We start from the raw sequence: 19,941 nt of genomic DNA, 5'->3' as shown, positions 1-19,941 counted from the left end.
CCCTGCTGCCAGGACATTCCCTGTCCTCACTGGTGTCTGAGCTTCTAGGAACTCTGTTCCCTACATCTGTCATCAAGGTGGCTACAGCTGCCATCACACTTCTCATTTTCTGCGCAGAGAGAAAAGAAAGCAGAAGGATAACTAGCATTTACCGAGCATCCAGTGCATAGTTTCATATACATTTTCCCTCTGAACTCTCATATACACAATTACATATTCAAAGTGAGAATCAGTAGCATTACATCACTGATCCCATCTTCCAAATTAGTACACAAAGTTACAGAGCTCTCAAGGAGCAGAACCAAGAGCCTAATCCAGTACTATCTGCCTCCAGAACCCACGCTCTCCCTACCACTCTAGGCTACCAGCCTGAGGCTGAGCAAAACAGTTAAATTAGGAAAATAAAAGCAGTCAAGCCCAATTCTGTCATTCCAGAATGTTGTCTTTAAGACAAATATTTTGGTGTCATGCAAACACAAGCACCATCTGTCTGTGTACGTGCTATCTGTCTGATCCACTTACTCTACCTGATGTAAAAACAACCACCATCAGCTATTCCACAGACAAAACAACCAAAGAGGCACTTTCCACTGGTTGTTATGGACACAGTCATGGCTTTAGCCTCTCCACAATAATCCTCAACTCTGAATTTGCAACACCCCAGGGTATTTTCAGTCACTGTAAGGGATTTTGAAAGATTCTCAAAAATTCTCAAAACCAAATTAGTGTCAATGTACTTTAAGTAATAAAGAGGCTCTGCACTCGGCTTTTCAGACGGCAGGGAGAAGGCTGTATTGTGAAGCCCAGCAATGGTGAGAGGCTGTTAAAATAAGTACAAGGAGGAAGGCAAGTCTGTGTCCTGTTTCTTCACTTGGGCAGCCCTTTTCCCTCAAGAAACAGAAGAAAATGTCATTCTTGCTTATAAATAAGGATGAAGATCTTGATGTTCATATAGAATGTTTAGAGGGAAAAAAACAAAAGCCTATGAAGATTTGTGGGTAAAAGGTAAAAGGACATGGAGCTAATTTTGTTTGGAGAAAGGAAAACTGGAAAGCAAGTCGTTATTACTATTATTATTATTATTATTATTATTATTAGAGACAGAGTCTTACTCTGTCGCCCAGGCTGGAGTGCAGTGGCACGATCTTGGCTCACTGAAACCTCCATCTCCCAGGTTTAAGCAATTCTCCTGTCTCAGTCTCCCAAGTAGTTGGGATTACAGGCGCACACCACGATGCCTGGCTAATTTTTGTATTTTTGGTAGAGACAGGGTTTCGCCATGCTGGCCAGGCTGATCTCAAACTCCTGACCTCAGATGATCCACCTGCCATGGCCTCCCAAAGTGCTGGGATTACAGGCGTGAGCCACCGCACTTGGCCGAATTTGTTATTATATATTTGAATATATATATAATATATTTGAATAATATAATATTCAAATATATTCAAAAGTGACACATGGCAGCACTGAAGCCCGCACTTTTGTTTCTCTTGCCTGTGGCAGACACCACTCACTGATCACAGCACTCTTTAGCACTGAGCCAGAGCTGAGCCTCAGAAGCCTTCTCAACACAACTCATCAGGGAAGCACGTGAAATCTCTTGTCTTCATATATTGATATACACTGCCACATTATGAAGAACAAACAGGATGGCAGAACAAGTACCCAACCTATCTCTCTGTCCCTTCCCTCAGCTTGTTTCTAACCTTCTAATTTTCCCTTTTCAGAGTTTCTACACAAGCCTATCCTTTTCAAGGTGTTCTAAATCTGTGTTCATTTTTATCACTGGGCATCCACCCACCCACTCTCCCTCTCATGGGTAGATGACAGCTAAAGACACATTTATAAGAAATTGATTTTAGCCTGGGAGTCTGAAGACCTCACTTTAAATCTACCACATCTCAGCTGTTTGACTTTAGGTGAATTAGATTACCTCTTAGAGTCCATTCTCTCATCTACAAAAAGAGGAGAGTTGCAGCAACTTATTCATATGGTGATTATCCATATCAAGTGAAATAACATAAAAGACCTTGTACATTACATGGAATGCAATGGATATCCAACAAATGTTAGATTAATCTGAGGAAACAGAAAGTCTAGATATTTTAAGACGAATTCTTTACCAGAGAATTGAAGAAGCACCCTCATCTACCATATTACAGCTGTTTAACACTCTCTCTTGGAACAGAGTCCTCTGGGACCTCCCTGTTCTCCGAGATTTATGTAAAATTAACCTGAGCCCCACCTGCAAAGCCACAGCCTTTAGAAGTCCTAAGCACTTCCTATGGTCTCAGTGGATTCTAGGGGCTCATGATCTCAGGATCTCCCCTCCCTTCCAGGCTCTTATGCCCTCACATGTAGAATCTGCTCAGTATCTCTTTGACCCAGAGTCAAAGCTTAGATCCTTCCTCATCTACCACAGAAGCATGTGTGTGCGGGTGGGGGTGTGTGTGTGTGTGTGAGAGAGAGACTGTGTATATGTATATGCTCCACAAAAAGTTTCTGGGAACAGTGGAGCCCTTCGGTCTTCCAGGTTATCTCTTACCTGGCTGCAGCCCCCAATAATGTGGTTATCCATCCCCAGCCTCTGCTGATATTCTGCCTATCCTAGAGCACTTAAGCAACCTCCTGCCAACTGTTTCTCATGTGCCACCCTTATCTGGTTCACAGTGGACACTCACACCTTTTTGTTTTTTTAGGTTCCAGGATACATGTGCACAACATGCAGGTTTGTTACATAGGTAAACGTGTGCCATGGTGGTTTGCTGCACCAATCAACCCATCAGCTAGGTATTAAGCCCCACATGCATTAGCTATTAGTCCTGATGCTCTCCTTCCCCCTCGCCCTCACCACAGGCCCCAGTGTGACACTCACACCTTTTTAACCCTGACTATCCATGGGAGTGAAGGCTGATCCCAACGTGCAGTTCAGCCAGCCTGAACTTTTTCAATTTCTTTTACATTTCTCAGATGTAGACTGAGAAATTTGAAGCTCAGGCCACTATTTTCCCCAAGTCCCACTCCCACCCACCTCCAATCTGCAAGAAGCTTCCTTGAAATCCAGTCTCTCTTAAAATGAAGGAGTTCTATTTCCCAAAAAAAGAAGAAATGGCTTCATCAATATCGTTGGTTGCACAAACTCTTCCTGAACTTTACCACACACTTATCAAGAAATACAGTCGTTTCCTCTCTTTGAAATTAGGCAAGCCTTTGTGATTGCCTTGACCAAAAAAACCTGATAGAAGTGACGTTGCATGATATCTAAGACTAGATCATAAAAGGCTATATAGCTGCCTACTAGCTGTCGCTCTCCAGGATTCTCAACCTTGGCATCCAGCCACCACGTTGTAAGGAAGCCCAGGCTACATGGAGAGGCCATGTGTAGGTGTTCCAGCTGACAGGCCCAGCTAAGATCCATGTCAACTGCCAGCATCAACAGCCAGACTTGTGAGCAAGCAAGATATGATTCCAGTCCTTTCTTCAAGTTGCCCCAACAGATGCCAAGTGGAGAAGAAAAGAGCAATCCCTGCCAAGCCCAGCTCCAACTACAAATTCATGAGCAAAATAAATGTCCTTGTTTTAAGCCACTCAGTTTTCAAGTGGTTTATTTTGCAACATTAAATAACCAGACAAAGTTTACCCATCAGGTGCTAGAGATTATATAAATGTTGACACCCTACACTTCTATATTATTTGGTTAGCCACTAACCAGTCCTGAAAGTTAGGAGTCAGTTCTCGGGCACCAAAACACATTCCAGCCCCTGAAATCCAAGGGCCAGAACCTCAGTTCATGAACTCATTATCTGAACCATGCTAGCTGGGATTAACCCAACCCTTAAAAACCAGATACGAGTGTCCCCCATGCCCTCTGTTTTATACAAACTACCTTCTCAGAGTCCTTTCTGGCTCCATGCTCCTGTTTTTGCTGAATTAGTTCTATCAGTGGGTAATTTCTATGACTAGCATGTGCTGGTAGAGAATAGAAGTCAAACTCTTTCTCCGGTATTTGCAAAAGACAATTCACACAAGTCTTAGTCTGAGAATCAGACATTACTGGATGTTTGAGCAATCTAAAGTGATTTATACTACAGAACTAGATATTAGATTTCAGACATCCCTATTCCTTTCAGCCACCCATCAGGGCCACCCCATCCCATAATAAGACCTGAATATCTCCAGATTTTTGTCTTTCCCCTCTCACCTTCAACATTTTCCCCTCCTCATTCTCTCCTTCCCAGTTGCCCCTAAGAATTCCATGTCCAACATAGCACTTTTCCTTCTATCGTATAGGTCAGTAGTTCTCAACTTTTACCATGTATCAGAATCACTTGATAAGCTTGTTGAACACAGATCGCTGGGACCCACCTCAGTATTTTTTTTTTATTTAGGGTCTAGGATGGGACGGACCTGAGAAGTTGAGTTTCTAACAAGTTATTGGATGATGCTGATGCTACTGGTCTGAAGACCACACTTTAAGAACCACTGGTGTAGATTCCACTTCTCTCTAGCCTTTAGTTTCAAACTTGTTCCAGGGCTACCTTTGCTCATCAGCTGATCAGAAAAGTGCATCCACTCAGTTAGTGGCCTAAAGGATGCTTGATAGCATTCAGAAATCATTTCTGCTCTCAAAGTCAGTTATAGTTTTAATTACAATGAGGTGCCCCCTCCGGTTAGTTAGTCTGACTGATCCAAAGCTGGTTCTACCAATCACTAGTTGTGTATCTGTGAACCACAGTATTTAACTTCTTTGAGACTAGTTTCCTCATCTGTAAAACTGCAGCTGATAATGCTTACTCCTTAAGACTGTATGAGCATTAATGGAGCATATAAAGTACTAACCTGTTTCTGGGCATACAAAAAGATACTCCACATTAGTTATTACTTACTCATTCCACAAATCGTAACCAAACCCCTGCAGTATTTCAGGGACCTTGCTAGGCATTGGGATGAGCGATGAAGAAGTTGAGGCCCCTTATTATTAGGAAACCACATAATAGGAGAGAGGAGGGGCAGTAAACAAACACAAGTTGTCAGGTTTATGCCAGAGATGAGTTCTCGAAGCCCTCTCATAATTCAAGACTAATTGCTCTTAGAAATAAATGTAAAATGGAGGCTGCAATCTAGGGGCACATAAATCCACAAACATTGTAGAAAAATGTGCTCTAATGTTGCTTTTTATTTTCTTAGCATTAGCTCTAATATTTTGCAGAAAGCTTGTTATTACATTAATAGTATATCATGGCAGTTGCTAGGTCGCCCTTGCAGTATTTTATCACCTCTAACTTGCATTCCAAAGTTACTGATTTTTCTGGAGTGTTTTTCATCACTTGTGCAAACGTTATCATTTAATAAATACTTAGATGACTTTATTAAATTATAAGAAATGAATGTTAACATAACAGGACAACAACTACCAAATTTCACTCACAGAAGTTCAAGCACCTTTGAAAACAACAGAAGGGTCACAAAAAATGCTGACCCCAACAGAGATCCAGTTTGACAGCTAAAGTGGCGCCGCCATGTGGCAGCAGCAAAAATATTTGCAATGTGCTGGGTCCTCCAGTCTGTGATGGCTATTTTGGTTTTGGTCGTTCCACTTTTCATTTTGGAGGAGCTACACTACTTCACATTTTGTGCTTAAAATGAAAATTTGTGTTTTTATGTTGCACTGTTTCAAATCCATCAATCAGATTCCCATGAAATGTCTGTGCCCTGTAATCACAGTGGTCTGATAGAGACACGGTTGGAGACCTTGAGAGAGTTGAGGAAAGACCAACCCTGGCAGGATCTGCTCCCAGCATGGGCAATTCCATCCTCTCTTCCTGCGGCCGCTCCCTTATGGGTGGGCTCATGTTTGCTGCCTCTGTTACTCTCATAAGGCAGGAACCCTTCCTGCCCAAACAAAAGCAATCGTCCCAGGAGGTACATCTTGTCATGGACTGCCGTCTGCAGCCAAGACCTAGCTCCTGATGGCTGAGACAGTCCATCCCACAGAAATTCATGGAAATTAAAGAAAAACATGCATCCTTTCAAACACTTGCAGGAACAGCAAAAAAAAATATTTAAAGTGGCTACCCCTTTTCTGGTTAAAATATAGCCAGCATGACTTGCTTTTAAAAGAATGAAATACTTGTGTATGTTTTGGATGAAGGTTTTGGATTATGACCCGGAATATTGTCAATTATTTAGTAACTAAAATTAGAACAAATCAGACAGGACTCCAGAAGTTACATTTTAGAGGAATTGGCAGCTGCCTTTCCATCGACGCTTCATATTTTTCTTTTTACTATTATTATACTTTAAGTTCTAGGGTACATGTGCACAACATGCAGGTTTGATAAACAGGTATACATGTGCCATGTTGGTTTGCTGCGTCCATCAACTCATCATTTACATTAGGTATTTCTCCTAATGCTATCGGTCCTCCAGCTCCCCATCCCCCGACAGGCCCCAGTGTGTGATGTTCCCCACCTTGTGCACCTTGTGTCCAAGTGATCTCATTGTTCAGTTCCCACTTATGAGTGAAAACATGCGGTGTTTACTTTTCTGACCTTGTGATAGTTTGCTGAGAATGATGGTTTCCAGCTTCATCCACGTCCCTACAAAGGATATGAACTCATCCTTTTTTATGGCTTCATAGTATTCCATGGTGTATATGTGCCACATTTTGTTAATCCGGTCTATCATTGATGGACATTTGGGTTGGTTCCAAGTCTTTGCTATTGTGAATCTGCCACAATAAACACGCATGTGCATGTGTCTTTATAGGAGCAAGATTTATAATCCTTTGGTTATACACCCAGTAATGGGATGGCTGGGTCAAATGGTAATTCTAGTTCTAGATCCTTGAGGAATTGCCACACTGTCTTTCACAATGGTTGAACGAATTTACACTCCCATGAACAGTGTACAAGTGTTCCTATTTCTCCACATCCTCTCAAGCATGTTGTTTCCTGACTTTTTAATGATCGCCATTCTAACTGGCATGAGATGGTATCTCTCTGTGGTTTTGATTTGCATTTCTCTGATGACCAGTGATGATGAGCATTTTTTCATGTGTCTGTTGGCTGTGTAGATGTCTTCTTTTGAGAAGTGTCTGTTTATATCCTTTGCCCACTTTTTGATGGGGTTGTTTGTTTTTTTCTTATTTGTTTAAGTTCTTTGTAGATTCTGGGACATTAGCCCTTTGTCAGATGGGTAGATTGTAAAAATTTTCTCCCATTCTTTAGGTTGCCTGTATAAAATGATGGTAGTTTCTTTTGCCATGCAGAAGCTCTTGTTTAATTAGATCCCATTTGTCTATTTTGGCTTTTGTTGCCATTGCTTCTGGTGTTTTAGTCATGAAGTCCTTGCCCATGCCTAAGTCCTGAATTGCCTAGGTTTTCTTCTAAGGTTTTCATGGCTTTAGGTCTAGCATTTAAGTCTTTAATCCATCTTGAATTAATTTTTGTATAAGGTGTAAGGAAGGGATCCAGTTTCAGCTTTCTACATATGGCTAAGCCAGTTTTCCCAGCACCATTTATTAAATAGGGAATCCTTTCTCCATTTCTTGTTTTTGTCAGGTTTGTCAAAGATCAGATGGTTGTAGATGTGTGGTGTTATTTCTGAGGCCTCTGTTCTGTTCCATTGGTCTATACATCTGTTTTGGTACCAGTACCATGCTGTTTTGGTTACTGTAGCCTTGTAGTATAGTTTGAAGTCAGGAAGCGTGATGCTTCCAGCTTTGCTCTTTTGGCTGAGGATTGTCTTGACAGTGTGGGCTCTTTTTTGGATCCATGTGAACTTTAAATTAGTTTTTCCAGTTCTGTGAAGAAACTCATTGGTAGCTTGATGGGGATGGCATTGAATCTATAAATTACTTTTGGCAGTATGGCCATTTTCACGATATTGAGTCTTCCTCTCCATGAGCATAGAATATTCTTCCATTTGTTTGTGTCTTCTTTTATTTCATTGAGCAGTGGCTTGTAGTTCTCCTTTAAGAGGTCCTTCACATTCCTTGTAAGTTGGATTCCTAGGTATTTTATTCCCTTTGTAGCAATTGTGAATGGGAGTTCACTCATGATTTGGCTTCTGTTTGTCTATTAATGGTGTTTAGGAATGCTTGTGATTTTTGCACATTGATTTTGTATCCTGAGACTTTGCTGAAGTTGCTTATCAGCTTAAGGAGATTCTGGACTGAGAAGATAGGGTTTTCTAAATATATAATCATGTCATCTGCAAAAAGGGACAATTTAACTTCCTCTTTTCCTAACTGAATACCCTTTATTTCTTTCTCTTGCCTGATTGCCCTGGTCAGAACTTCCAACACTATGTTGAATAGGAGTGGTGAGAGAGGGCATCCTTGTGTTATGCTGGTTTTCAAAGGAAATGCTTCCAGTTTATGCCCATTCAGTATGATATTGGCTGTGGGTTTGTCATAAATAGCTCTCATTATTTTGAGATATGTTCCATCAATACCTAGTTTATTGAGAGTTTTTAGCATGAAGGGCTGTTGAATTTTGTCAAAGGCATTTTCTGCATCTATTGAGATAATCATGTGGTTTTTGCCATTGGTTCTGTTTATGTAATGGATTAGGCTTATTGATTTGCATATGCTGAACCACCTTGCATCCCAGGGATGAAGCCGAGTTGATTGTGGTGGATAAGCTTTTTGATGTGCTGCTGGATTTGGTTTGCCAGTATTTTATTGAGAATTTTCACATCGATGTTCATCAGGGATATTGGTCTAAAATTCTCTTTTTTAGTTGTGTCTCTACCAGGCTTTGGTATCAGGATGATGTTGGCCTCATAAAACGAGTTAGGCAGGATTCCCTCTTTTTCTATTGATTGGAATAGTTTCAGAAGGAATGGTACCAGCTCCTCTTTGTACCTCTGGTAGAATTCGACTGTGAATCTGTCTGGTCCTGAACTTTTTTTTGGTTGGTAGGCTATTAATTATTGCCTCAATTTCAGACCCTGTTATTAGTCTATTCAGAGATTCAACTTCTTCCTGGTTTAGTCTTGGGAGTTTGTATGTGTCCAGGAATTTATCTATTTCTTCTAGATTTTCTAGTTTATTTGCGTAGAGGTGTTTATAGTATTCTCTGATGGTAGTGTGTATTTCTGTGGGATCAGTGGTGATATCCCCTTTTTCATTTTTTATTGTGTCTATTTGATTCTTCTCTCTTTTCTTCTTCTCTCTTTTCTTCTTCTTTATTAGTCTTGCTAGTGGTCTATTAATTTTGTTGATCTTTTCAAAAAACCAGCTCCTGGATTCATTGATTTTTTTGAAGGGATTTTTGTGTCTCTATCTCTTTCAGTTCTGCTCTGATCTTGGTTATTTCTTACCTTCTGCTAGCTCTTGAATGTGTTTGCTCATGCTTCTCTAGTTCTTTTAATTGTGATGTTAGGATGTCGATTTTAGATCTTTCCTGCTTTTTCTTGTGGGCATTTAGTGCTATAAATTTCCCTCTACACAGTGTTTTAAATGTGTCCCGGAGATTCTGGTACGTTGTGTCTTTGTTCTCATTGGTTTCAAAGAACATCTTTATTTCTGCCTTCATTTCATTATGTACCCAGTAGTCATTCAGGAGCAGGGTGCTCAGTTTCCATGTAGTTGTGTGGTTTTGAGTGAGTTTCTTAATCCTGAGTTCTAATTTAACTGCACTGTGGTCTGAGAGACAGTTTGTTGTGATTTCTTTTCTTTTACATTTCCTGAGGAGTGCTTTATTTCCAATTATGTGGTCAATTTTTTAGAATAAGTTCAATGTGGTGCTGAGAAGAATGTATATTCTGTTGATTTGGGGTGGAGAGTTCTGTAGATGTCTATTAGGTCTGCTTGTTGCAGAGCTGAGTTCAGGTCCTGGATATCCTTGTTAACCTTCTGTCTCCTTGATCTGTCTAATATTGACAGTGGGATGTTAAAGTCTCCCATTATTATTGTGTGGGAGTCTAAGTCTCTTTGTAGGTCTCTAAGGACTTGCTTTATGAATCTAGGTGCTCCTGTATTGGGTGCATATACATTTAGGATAGTTAGCTCTTCTTGTTGAATTGATCCCTTTACCATTATGTAATGGCCTTGTTTGTCTCTTTTGATCTTTGTTCATTTAAAGTCTGTTTTATCAAAGACTAGCATTGCAACCCCTGCTTTTTTTTTCTTTCTTTCTTTCTTTCCATTTGCTTGGTATATCTTCCTCCATCACTTTATTTTGAACCTATGTATGTCTCTGCATGTGAGATGGGTCTCCTGAATACAGTACACTGATGGGTCTTGACTCTTTATCCAATTTGCCAGTCTGTGTCTTTTAATTGGGGCATTTAGCCCATTTACATTTAAGGTTAATATTGTTATGTGTGAATTTGATCCTGTCATTATGATGTTCGCTGGTTATTTTGCCCATTAATTGATAGTTTCTTCACAGCATCGATAGTCTTTACAATTTGGCATGTTTTTGCAATGGCTGATACCAGTTGTTTCTTTCCATGCTTAGTGCTTCCTTCAGGAGCTCTTGTAAGGCAGGCCTGGTGGTGACAAAATCTCTTAGCATTTTCTTGTCTGTAAAGGATTTTATTTCTCCTTCACTTATGAAGCTTAGTTTGGCTGGATATGAAATTCCGGATTGAAAATTGTTTTCTTTAAGAATGTTGAATATTGGCCTCCACTCTCTTCTGGCTTGTAGGGTTTCTGCCAAGAGATCTGCTATTAATCTGATGAGTTTCCCTTTGTGGGTAACCCGACCTTTCTCTCTGGCTGCCCTTAACATTTTTTCCTGTATTTCTACCTTTGTGAATCTGACAATTATGTGTCTTGGGGTTGCTCTTCTCGAGGAGTATCTTTGTGGTGTTCTCTGTATTTCCTGAATTTGAATGTTGGCCTGCTTTGCTATATTGGGGAAGTTCTCTCAGATAATATCCTGAAGAGTGTTTTCCAACTTGGCTCCATTCTCCCCATCACTTTCAGGTACACCAATCAAATGTAAATTTGGTGTTTTCACATAGTCCCGTATTTCTTGGAAGCTTTGTTCTTTTACTTTTACTCTTTTTTCTCTAACCTTGTCTTCTTGCTTTATTTCATTAATTTGATCTTCAATCACTGATACTCTTTCTTCCACTTGATCGAACTGGCTACTGAAGCTTGTGCATGCATCACGTAGTTCCCATGCCATGGTTTTCAGCTGTATCAGGTCATTTAAGGTATTCTCTATATTGTTTATTCTAGTTAGCCATTCTTCTAATCTTTTTTCAAGGTTTTTAACTTCCTTGCAATGGGTTTGAACATCCTCCTTTAGCTCAGAGAGGTTTATTATTACTGACCTTCTGAAACCTACTTCTGTCAGCTCATCAAAGTAATTCTCCATCCAGCTTTGTTCCATTGCTGGTGAGGAGCTGCAATCCTTTAGAAGAGAAGAGACACTCTGATTTTTAGAATTTTCAGCTTTTCTGCTCTGATTTCTCCCCATCTTTGTGGTTTTATCTACCTTTGATCTTTGACATTGGTGACCTACAGATGGGGTTTTGGTGTAGATGACCTTTTTGTTGATGTTGATGCTATTCATTTCTGTTAGTTAGTTTTCCTTCTAACAGTCAGGTCCCTCAGCTGCAGTCTGTTGGAGTTTGCTGGAGTTCCACTCCAGACCTTGTTTGCCTGGGTATTACCAGTAGAGGCTGCAGAGCAGCAAATATTGCAGAACAGCAAATATTTCTGCCTGATCCTTCCTCTGGAAGCTGTGTCCCAGAGAGGCAGCTACCTATATGAGGTGTCTGTCAGCCCCTACTAGGAGGTGTCTCCCACTTAGGCTACACAGGGGTCAGGGACCCACTTGAGGAGGCAGTCTGTCCATTCTCAGAGCTAAAACACCGTGCTGGGAGAACCACTGCTCTCTTCAGAGCTGTCAAATTGGGACATTTAAGTCTGCAGAAGTTGTCTGCTGCCTTTTGTTCAGCTATGCCCTGCCCACTGAGGTGGAGTCTAGAGGCAGTACGACTTGTTGAACTGTGGTGAGTTCTGCCCAGTTCGAGCTTCTCGGCGACTTTGTTTACCTAGTCAAACCTCAGCAATGGCCGATGCCCCTCCTTCAGCCAGGTTGCCACCTCGCAGATCAATCTCAGATTGCTGTGCCAGCAGTGAACAAGGCTCCATGGGTGTGGCACCCACTGAGCCAGGCACAGGAGAGAATCACCTTGTCTGCCGGTTGCTAAGACTTTGAGAAAAGCATAGTATTTGGGTGGGAGTGACCCATTTTTCCAGGTAGTCTGTCACGGCTTCCCTTGGCTAGGAAAGAGACCTGACCCCCTGCACTTCCCAGGTGAGGCAGTGCCCTCAGCTTGCCCTCCGTGGGCTGCACCCACTGTCCAACTGGTCCCCATGAAATGAACCAGGTACCTCAGTTGGAGATGCAGAAATCACCCGTCTTCTGTGTCAATCACGCGGGGAGCTGCAGATCAGAGCTCTTCCTATTCAGCCATCTTGCAACACACACTGCCTACCCCCCCGCCCCCATATTTTTTTTTTTTTTTTTTTTTTTTTTTTTTTGAGACGGAGTCTAGCTCTGTTGCCCAGGCTGGAGTGCAGTGGCCGGATCTCAGCTCACTGCAAGCCCCGCCTCCCGGGTTCACGCCATTCTCCTGCCTCAGCCTCCCGAGTAGCTGGGAGTACAGGCGCCCACCACCTCGCCCGGCTAATTTTTTTTGTATTTTAGTAGAGACGGGGTTTCACCGTGTTAGCCAGGATGGTCTCGATCTCCTGAACTCGTGATCCGCCCGTCTCGGCCTCCCAAAGTGCTGGGATTACAGGCTTGAGCCACCGCGCCCGGCCCATATTTTTCTTTAGCAGCATTTCAAAGAGAATGCGAATAGTTTCTAATACTGTTTAATCCAAACATATTTAAGTTGTAGGAAAAAAGAAAATACTTATAAAGAGTCCTGATTGTAGAGATGTACAGTATGGGTCTTACATTGTATTATTCCTGAGATCCTGGACTTCTGGGAATATCTGACATCCAATTAAGGAAATTCAATAAGAGTGTGTGGCTGTGACTTGTTCTCATTGTATCTTCCCCTCCTCATTCCACAGAGAAGGCCAAGTTTTTGTGTTCCCTTCTCTCAGGGGTGTTTGTGTTACAGGGCAGAAAGCTGAAGTTGACTGAAAAGGTCCTCCTTCTAGATTCTGTCTTAAAAACCGAAGCTCTTTCAAGAGAGCTTCAAGGAAGGGACAAGGGGGAAATAAGCTGCTGCCCCTGGGGGTGGAAAGAAAGAGCAGCCAGAGCACTCACTCGAGGTGGGGCTAGGGACAGGATGCTCCCCTCAGCACATTTTCCAAAAGTCACATCTTTTCACGTTGTAAGTGTTTCTTAGAATAATATGTTAGCATGATAGTCATTGATAAAATGATGAAAAGATACTATACTAGGCACATGGAAAAAGTGATGAAAACATTAATGGTTAGACTCAAAAGAGAAAGCAGACTCAAAGAGAAGCCTTTCATGTTTGTGTGATTGCTCCCACGGGCCTGAGGTCAGAGGCCCCCATTGGTGCTGGGGGTTGCTGACCACCTTAGCCCAGGTGCCTGCCCCTGGTGTTAGAACCTGGCCCTGCCTCCAGGCAGAGCAGAAATAAGTTGGTTAGGATTGAAGTGTCTCTGTGTAGAAGACTCTTCACCAAGTATGGCACAAGAGCAACTTTGGCATCCATATTCAACAAACCACAAGGGTTTGGGCTATGAGCATCTCAGTAGTAACTAGGGCACTGAAGATCAAATCTCCCCTGATATTCTGGCCTTGGCAAGACCCCATCCCCTTTGAACCCTAGCAGAGTGGCAAAAATGCCTACATATTTAACAACTGTCTCCTTATTAGGAGGAGACATACATGACTACCCTGGTTATCCCTCATAAGAGGGATTGGGGCCCTTATTAGAGAGTCTATCAAAAGTGGTGAGACTAATTAACCCTAGACACAAGGCCAATGGCAAGTGCAGCGTATAACTTTCAGACGTATCAAGTATTGGTAATGAATTATGTATCCCCAGGAGGATCTAAACTATATTATTAAATGATTAATTTGAAAATAACTGATGGTTATTCACTCCTCAAGCATTTGCAAGGGCTCACTATGTGCCAAGTACCACACAATATATTTATCCTGAAAGTATAAAAATATTGCCCTGCCTTCAGGGAGCTCCCAATCTAGTTGAGAAGTCAGGTTAAAATTCAACAGAACCTAGAAAATGCATCATAGAAGCATGCACATATTTCCATGGGAGCCTTTTTAGGAGCAGAATGGCTAAATGAACAGATGGACCAACTTATTTACTTTGGGGGGCTATTAGTGAGTGCCTAGGTTTTGTTTAAACAATAATGGAAGCAGTACAGTATTCCCACTTGTTTTACTTTCAACGTTTACAGAATTTTCTCAGCAAGAGACACAAGAGACTGAGGGAGGAGAATTGCTTGAGCCTGGGAGGCAGAGGTTGCAGTTTGAGCCGACTGCACTCCACTGCACTCCAACCTGGGCAACAAGAGTGAAACTCTTCCTCAAAAAAAAATAAAAATTAAAAAAAAAAGAATTTTCTCAGCAAACCAGGTCTTTCTCTGGATTAAGAGTTCATGAGGCCAGGCACAGTGGCTCACACCTATAATCCCAGCACTTTGGGAGGACGAGGCAGGCAGATCACGAGGTCAAGAGATCAAGACAATCCTGGCCAACATGTTGAAGCCCATCTCTACTAAAAATACAAAAATTAGCTGAGTGTGGTGATGCGCACCTGTAGTCTCAGCTACTTGGGGGGCTAAGGCAGGAGAATTGCTTGAACCCAGGAGGTGGAGGTTGCAGTGAGCCAAGATTGTGCCACTGTACTCCAGCCTGGTGACATAGCAAGACTCCATCAAAGAAAGAAAGAAAGGAAAGAAGGAAAGAAAAAGAAAGAAAGAAAGAAAGAAGAAAGAAAAGAAAGAAAGAAAGAAAGAAAGAAAGAAAGAAAGAAAGAAAGAAAGAAAGAAAGAAAGAAAGAAAGAAAGAAGGAAAGGGAGGGAGGGAGGGAGGGAGGGAGGGAGGGAGGGAGGAAAGAAAGAAAGAAAGAAAGAAAGAAAGAAAGAAAGAAAGAAAGAAAGAAAGAAAGAAAGAAAGAAAGAAAGAAAGAAAGAAAGAAAGAAAGAAAGAAAAAGGGAGGGAGGGAGGGAGGGAGGGAGGGAGGGAGGAAGGAAGGAAGGAAGGAAGGAAGGAAGGAAGGAAGGAAGGAAGGAAGGAAGGAAGGAAGGAAGGAAGGAAGGAAGGAAGGAAGGAAGGAAGGAAGGAAGGAAGGAAGGAAGGAAGGAAGGAAGGAAGGAAGGAAGGAAGGAAGGAAGGAAGGAAGGAAGGAAGGAAGGAAGGAAGGAAGGAAGGAAGGAAGGAAGGAAAGGAAGGAAGGAAGGAAGAAAGAAAGAGATCATGAGTCTTTGAATGGATTTTAAGGAGTCAGCAAAGTGGGGGAAAAATTTGTCATATTTGAGATCTTTCTTAATAGCTTGAAAAGTGTCTCTGTGGAAAACATAAATTTTTGTCGAATTTTGTTTTTAAGGAATTCTTTCCTACTGCACAAGTGCAGAGTGCCATGGGATGTTACTATACATTGCCAGGTAGCAAAGTCATCACTATGAAAGTGTTTTCCTCTGACATTTTTTTTAGATGTAAGCTGCCATTATGATTATAGGCATGAATCTTTTAGTACATGGGCTAGCTTAAGTAGGAAAACATTGAAGAAAATCAAGTAGAAGAAAGTTTGTTTCTTTTGGTTTCATCCCAAATGTTATGAACATCAGAAACATGGTCCTCTTGTGCAGCAAGTCCATTGCTAAATGCCTGGTTAAGAATAGATAATTTTCATGAGAAGATGACTGAACTGAGAAAAAGCAAGAGTTTATCAAAACCACAGAAAATTGCACCAACTCAATAGCCTAAACCTAGAGCATCCTGAAACAATGCTCATCCTATAGTCAAACAAAAGAAGCCTTGGGACTGGGCAGACTTTGGAGTCATTTGCCCTAAAGCAGTCAAGTGTATTTTTACTCTGGGAGAAATGATGCCGAATCAGTGCCTCTGTCAAGAAGTATTACCTGGGCCCTGCGCGTTGGCTCACGCTTATAATCCCAGCACTTCGGGAGGCCGAGGCAGGTGGATCACAAGGTCAAGAGAATGAGACAATTCTGACCAACATGGTGAAACCCTGTCTCTATTAAAAATACAAAAAGTAGCTGGGAGTGGTGGCGCGCATCTGTAGTCCCAGCTACTCAGGACGCTGAGGCAGGAGAATCACTTGAACCTGGGAGGCGGAGGTTGCAGTGAGCCAAGATCACACCACTGCACTCCAGCCTGGCGACAGAGTGAGACTCCATAAAATAAAAAATAAAATAAAATAAAATAATTTTTTTAAAAAAAGTGTTACCTTATCCAGAATTGCCAGCTTTTTCTCTTTTTAAAGAAGTTCTCATGAATACTTAAGCCAAATAAGTTCCCTTCAGCATGCAACTGAATGAACGTATTGGCAGTTTTCAGTGTAGCCAGTTCTTCATTTTTCCTGTCACATACATACTGATGCCCATTTGGTGAGCCCTCTTTGGAAGTATCATATACTTAATGGGACGCCTTTGGAATCGTAAAAATATCTCTGCCAAGGAAAACCTTGAACAAAAAATGTTGATGCCATGGGTACAGATGGAGCACATTGCTGTTCCACAAAGCGTCCTGCTTTATCATGTTTGTTAGAAAGAAACTCCACACTTCACACAGACATTGTTTTGTACATTCATGTGATAGGGGCAATAATTCTAAAATAAGTCATGTCCACTTCAACTTAGAGTCAGGGCCTTGAATTATAGTTTATCAACAGTATTTGTCAAGAAATAGTGCTGAAGTTCACTGGTTTTCTAAACTGCAAGTTTTGAAGCAATTTGTTGACTTCAGGCAGAATCCCGCACCTCTCTCAAGTGATTCGCAAAGCCCGTACTCAGAATAATTTGACAGAAAAGAGTTCATTCATGACAGGTTACTTGTTCACATTTTGGGGGATCTGAATGAGCCATTCTCTTCACTCAAGATCCGGATCCCATTTTTGATGCTGCTACCAAGAAAAGTCTTCTGACCAAGTTACCACTGTGGAAATGGTGTTTGGAAAAAGCTATGTGCTCCTTGCATTGTTGGAGAAAGGCTATCTGAAGGCCAAAGCCAAGAGTAAAAAGGCTTTGCTGGCTGTTTTGTAGGACAAGTAGGCAAAGAAACCCTTGAAAATTACTTTTGTTGGATGATCTTAAGATCTTTAAATGTATGGTACTAATGAGTTTTTCCTTTGTAACAAACATAACTTTTATGATTCAGACATCAGCAAAGTTGACCTCATTGAACTGAAAACAAAGAAAATAATATTATATGAATTATATGAATTCAACTAAAAGTGTTTTCGAGAATTGTAGTGTTCCTCAACATAAGCCCATCCTCATCTGTCAGAGTAACCTGTAAAAACTCTTACTAGCAAATACCATTGAAAGTTAGAATTTGCCACCCTTATTACCACCAAAAATTAATTGAATGTGAAGGAAAGATATTTGTACTATGTGTCAAAAAACACTCTATAATGTCAACCTCTTGTTCTAAATAAACAATAGCAATCTTCTTATAATCTACTAAATTATATTTTACTACTAACTTTTGCATGCAAAAATATAAGAGGATCATGATTTTACTCTTTGTTTGCGATTGCATATGTGGTTTTTGATTCTTTAGTGAGGTTTTTCAGAATGTGGCTTAACTTTTGCATGCAAAAATCAAATTAAGAGGATCATGAGTATTTTTAAGTATTGTTTTAACCTTCCAACTCTGGGAAAGATATGTTTGCGATGCAGCAAAATATACTGTATGCAGAAAATGTGTGTAATGTGGTTATATGTATTTTTCTTGATAAGGCATCCATAGCTTTTTATCAGATTCTTAAAGACTACCCACTAATTCATACACAACTCTAAAAAGGATTAAAAACCACTAACCTAGTTAAATCTGTGTTTTCTGATAAGCTCTCAGGGGTCAGGGAACTTCAGCAAAAGGAATCTCAACCCCAAATTCTTCAAACATTTTGTGGTTTGTGCATAATACAAAGCAGACTGCTTCTCCACCCAGTTCGAGCTTCCCAGCAGCTTTTTTTTTTTAATCCGGTAGAACAACTGCTGTGCTATAGACGTGCTATGTTCCCGGCCAAATGATCTCCGTGTTTTTTGCTTAAAGGGCAGTATTGGGGTGGGAGTTACCCGATTTTCCAGGTGTTGTGTGTCTCAGTTCCCCTCATAGGGTGCGCCCAGCTTCAGTCTATGTCTCTATTGTTTTGAGATGGTACCTACAGTTGAAAAGGCATTACTGGAACATCTTGCTCCGTGATCTAACCAGCAAAAGGAACAGCCCAAATTCACATTTTGTGGTTTGTCATAATAAAGCAGACTTCTTTTTTTTTAAATCAACAACCTATAGACCTATGTTAAAATGAAGTTTTCATTCTTTTCCCTCATAGTCCCCAGAGTCTATGTCTCTATTTTTGAGGTACAAGTCATTACTAACAGTTCTAACTCTAAAATCCATCGAATACATATTTGGGGATCTTATCATAGCAAAATGCAGTTAAAATAATTGGCCCTGAAAACAAATATTAGAGATTCATAATATATTGCCTTTTAGTTCCACAGAAGACATATAGCTGAATAAGGAAAAATAAATACTTGAAGAAAATAAAGACAGATGAAGACAAGCATAGAGAAGACATCACTCAGAGCAACTTTCCAGGGGACCGAGCACATGTACATTTCCGTTAGGAGCATGCCAAGTGTCTCTTCGTGTGTGTGTGTGTGTGTGTGTGTGTGTATGCACACATTTGTATAAGCATGTGAAATAAGCAAACAGCAGTGATTTCTTCCAGTCAAATGCATATCTTTTAAAGTGGAGAGTCAACCCTGGTGATGCTAATGGAGTGGAACATAAATATTGGCAAGCAAGTTGTCAAATAGAGGCTTTTAAAGTTTGGAATTTTTCAAGGAAAATGTTAACTGCAGTTAAAGAGCCAAAGTGGTCTTAACCTCATCTCGGAATCTAGAATTTTCACTGGAAGTTCTAAATACCCAGGACTCGTATGCTAAATTTAGACTTCCTAGCACTGTGACTGGCATTTTGGAACATTTGGTCTATAACGATAAACCACCACACTTGCTGAATACAGGTTAGAGGGGGACTCTCAGACATAACCAATTAATATATCAGCCTCCCTAGCAGCCTGCGGAGCAGAGGCAAGGGTGCAGGCCAGTAATGAATTGCTTTGCCACATTTCAAATAGCAAATGCACTCACCTCTACCCAGAACTCCCACCCTCAACCCCACCTCACACACCCAGCAAATCCTTCTTGCTTCTCAAAATTATACCCATTCCAAGAACCAGCTCAATTTCTACCTTCCCAAGACTTTCTTCCCCAACCCCCAAAACCACATCAATATCTACCTTCTCTAAATTCCTCTATATCCTTTATTCTCATTCCTGCTCTCTTGCTGACCCATGTTGCTATCTTCCCTATAATAATAGCTAACACTCACTTGAATTTTTACTATGTGCCAGGCACTATACTAAATGCTTTACAGGAATGACCTCATTTAGTCCTCACAGCAACCCTGTGATGTAGTTTTTATTATCATTCACAGAAGAGAAATGTTCATATGAGGAAACTGAGGTTTAGAGAGCTAAAGTAACTGTCCCAGTTTCCACATCTAATAAATAATGGGCCAGGCAATCCACCAGGTTGTCTGGCTCAAATCCTGCCCTCTTAATAGCAAAACGTACAGCCACTCATATCTGATATGCATATATTGTCTACCCAGCTGGATTCTAAGTTATTCAGGGCACCTGTATAACATTTCCTTCATGTGACCCCAGAGGTGGCATTGTGCTGTCCCCATAATGCCAGTA

This window comes from Macaca thibetana, chromosome 2 (genome assembly GCF_024542745.1).
Source record: "Macaca thibetana thibetana isolate TM-01 chromosome 2, ASM2454274v1, whole genome shotgun sequence".
Taxonomy (NCBI): Eukaryota; Metazoa; Chordata; class Mammalia; order Primates; family Cercopithecidae; genus Macaca; species Macaca thibetana.
The sequence above is the reverse complement of the archived record's forward strand: the minus strand, read 5'-3'. Positions refer to the sequence as shown.